The sequence below is a fragment of the Fragaria vesca genome, linkage group LG6 (genome assembly GCF_000184155.1).
Source record: "Fragaria vesca subsp. vesca linkage group LG6, FraVesHawaii_1.0, whole genome shotgun sequence".
Lineage (NCBI taxonomy): Eukaryota > Viridiplantae > Streptophyta > Magnoliopsida > Rosales > Rosaceae > Fragaria > Fragaria vesca.
This window is the reverse complement of record NC_020496.1, coordinates 28,807,403-28,811,694: the sequence shown is the minus strand read 5'-3', so window position 1 is coordinate 28,811,694 and position 4,292 is coordinate 28,807,403.

Sequence of the window (4,292 nt, the reverse complement as noted above, 5' to 3'; positions counted from 1 at the left end):
GAGAGAGAGAGAGAGAATGGTTGGAACTTGGAAGGGTGAGGCTGACTTGTTCTAGGGCTAGCTCTGGTGGTGTCTGATTAGAAAGAAAGTCGTAAATAATAATGCACTTCCTCCCTGTCTCTGTGATCGAGAGCCAGTTTTACACAGAGAGGAAAAGAGGGAGAGACGACAGAAGCCATAGTAGTAGTCGTAAGCTTTTTGCTTTGACGTGCTCCCACAACCCTATAATAAGACTCGACTTGTAGTAGTATGGTGCCTCCCACCACCACTCTGCCACCACTCGTCTTTTCGCGCAAGGTACACTTTTACTTTTCACTCATTATTATTTCACTTTCTCTTTTTCAAATATTTAGGTAATTGTGGCCGGAGAAATTCAATCTAGGTCTGAGCAAGTGATATACCGGATGTTTGGAGAAATTGTAGAAATTTAGGGTAAGATTTTATTACGGACGTGTGATACAATCTTGGGACGTTTTGAGGTTCGGTATAAGAAGGTAAGTGTATGTAAGTATTATAGTGTATGATTTCTCAATGTGTGAGATGTCATTAACAACGACAGATTCATGACATACGAGCAAATTAAAAATCAATAATAAGTTTAGAGAATTTCGTTAGAATCTCGCTCCGAAATGAGAAAGAAAGCAACAAAGGAAATGGAAGAGACTACTCTCATACTACGCATCGAGTACGTACCCATAACAGCAGCAAAAGCAAGGCGTGCATTAGTGGATGACTCCTTTTTTCACCCCTCCAAATAGCTCTGAAAACTCTAATATATTTTCTCCCCTCGCTAGGGAATAGCGAAAGAAATACAAGGTCCAAAAATACTAATCATGCTCGTCACTTTGCAAAAACTGGTAGCTAGCTAGGTATAACAGCACTTGCTTTCCAGAAAACTTGAAGGGTTCTTGACTTCTTTCTAAAGTTCACAGTGCTGAGAAGTGGAACGAGACCAGATGACAAAAGGGTACTAGTAGTAGTAGAGAAATTCGAGTCCCAGATATAATAAGCATATATGATTAGTTAGATCGATGAGAAATTACTGCCAATGTCGAAATAGGATCGATCACTCGCTTTATATATGATAGTGATTATTACTGTCATAATCATGCTTGCTACTTTCATAGTCCTGCTGGTTACCTTAACTCGATCGCCCTTTGACTCCTAGTAGCATTCATCAGTTACAGGTCACTTTCCATGAACCAACTCCAAAAATATAAACAGTGAGCTTAGTTAACAATTCACAGTTCCAAACTACCATTTTGTTATGCAGAAGCGTTAGTACTGTTACTACTTAGCAGTCAAGGGTACGTACTACGTAGGTTTATTCAACTACTGTTCCGGCCATTGCAGTTTCGCGTAAACCCTAACTTTATGATCCAAGGCTTCATCAACATTGTAGTAATTAGTAACTATCTGTATTTGTACTCGATATCTGTATATATTTACTGAGCCTTAAACATATATGCATGGTACTTGTCTTTGCGTCGATGACAATGAAAATTTATATTGCAGAATCAAATCTGCTCTAAGAAAGTCCAGAAGTACATGAATGTTATTCATCACAGTATGAAAATATATTTCAGAGACAGGTAGCTGAGAGCTGGATAGAAAGAAAACAACAATGTGGTTAATTATATGGTGCATGCATGGCTACCCAACCAAGCACATACTGTTAGCTAGTGACTACAGCTCAGTTTTTCTACTGTAAATTCTGGTGGCAACATTTGAATAGATCATCATCAGTTTGAATTATAATGACATACTAACCACAGCTAGATTAAAACCATATATGATCCAATGAAATGGAAGCCCTTCTACTGAGGACCCTTAAGTTGAGGACTTAGTGAGGACTTGGTGAGGACTTTTCGGTTTATGGTTTAATAGACCCAATTTTCGATCACATTTTGACATCTTATCCGTTCAGTTTTTAGGTTGAATAGATCATTTCTACAAATTTTCACTCAAATTGGTGTTCGTTAAGATAACAAACTAGATCAAATTAATAGACGAACCAAATCTGTCAAATATGAACCGTTCAAGTTCATAATTGATAAATCACACTTATGAATGTCTTAACAATTTTCAATATAGCTGAAAATTTGAAGAAATGATCTACTCATAAATACCTATAAACTGAACGGTCAAGATGTAGATATAAGATCGAAAGATGGGATAAGCCGAAAAGTCCTCACCAAGTCCTCAACTTAAGGGTCTTCACTAAAAGGGTTCCCCTAATAAAATAACCAAATCTAGCTGTTTAATTCTTTTAACCATCTATCTGTTCAATTGTTCATAGTCATCGATCACAGAGCTAGACCCACCTTATTGACCTTTTATATATGTTTAACATATATACCTGCAGCTAGAGTTTGAACCTAGGAAGCACGGAAGCGAGCCAGGGGTCACGTTTCGCGCTTCGGAAGCGGAAGCGCGATTCCGGAAATTGTCTGGTTGGAAACGCGGCGGAAGCGCGCGCTTCCAGATTGAAAGCTTCGCCCTAGAAAATAACACTACCAGAAGAAAGGCTTTAGCAGACGAAAAAAAAAAACCAGGCCGACGAAGCATTTTTTCGTCGGCTAAAGTCCACTTTAGCCGACGAAATTATCTTTCGCCGGCTAAGTTAAATTTTCGTCGGCTATTGTAAGAATTTATTTCGTCGGCTAAAGTTCACAAACTATGGCCGACGAAATATTTAAAAGTTTAGCCGACGACATATTAATTTCGTCGGCTAAAATGCTTTATATTTGCGGATCTGGACAGCAGCAGCTCATCTGGGAAAAAAAACGGGAGAAAAAGTTTGGGTGTTGTCGAAATCTGTCCATAATTAGTTTGTGGAGCCATATATAGGTACGTATATGTATATATATGTTGATTAATTGAGTTTTATTTGAGTTGATCGATTTTAAGTGTGATTGAGTTTATTGATTTTGATTGTGATTGAGTTGATTAATTTTGAGTACGTTGGATGTATATATATATGTGTTGATCGATTTGGTTGATGATTTGAATTGATAATATATATGAATTAATTTGTTGTTAATAAATAGTAGATATATATATATATATGTTAATTAATTTATAATATTATTGTGTTGATATGGTATGAAGTTGTTGATGATATATATGAGTTCATGATGATTTTGTGATGATGTTGATATATAATATTGTTATGATCGAGTTAATTGATTTTGAGTATGTTGGATATATATATATACATATATGTTGATCGATTTGGTTGATGATTTGATATAATATATATGAAGTTGTTTATAAGTAGTAGATATATATATATGTTAATTAATTTATAATATTGTGTTGATGGTATATACCACAATGATGATTTTGTGATGATGTAGATATATATATGTATAATATTGTTCTGTAATTATTAAGTATATATATATATGTGTGTGTGTTAATTAATTTGTTATTAATTAGTTGTAGTACGTAGAATATATACTAAATGAATTGAGATTTTATATATGGCATGAAATTTCATTTATAATTAGCTAGCAGCGTTATAAATATATATTTTGTTATATTTTCAGGATATGGATAAGAGTTGGATTTCGCTTCCAAAATGGGACAAAAGATACGGTGCAAGAGTTATGAGTTTTATAGAATATGCGCTGGCTAATGCTAACGGGAATACAATTTTCTATTGCCCGTACACGAAATGTCAGTGTCGCAGCGATATGCATCGATTTCCCATTGACAAAGTATGACAGCACCTGAGGAGTAACGGGTTTTAGGAGAAGTACATATGTTGGTTATATCACGGTGAAACATCATCAGGGGGTCCGCATGATCATGGCCAATTTTCTGAGACGGGCAGTACATCCAACGATCCAACAACGGCATTCATCAACGACATGTTTCCTTATGAGAGCGGTGTATGCGCTCAAGGACAGTATATGTCTGACCCGGTGCAGCCCTTCCCTAGAGCTGTTAACACTGCTGGTATTGAAAAGTACAACACACTGCTTGCTTTCCAACAGACCCCTGTGTACCCCGGTTGTCAGAAGACCGTTCTTGAAAGTGTGATGGACGTAATGAAGATTAAAGTTGAGACAAAATCGACCGTGAAGGCTGTTGATGATTATCTACAGTACACTGCTTCGATGCTGCCCCACGGTCATCGTCTTCCTACCACTCATCGTAAGGTCCGATGTATCCTGAAAGATCTTGGGCTTTCCTACATCAAGATTCATGCATGCAGATATGACTGCGTTCTCTTTTGGGGTAAAGATCCAGAAGGGAATGACCTTGGTGGCCTTGACGCATGTCCG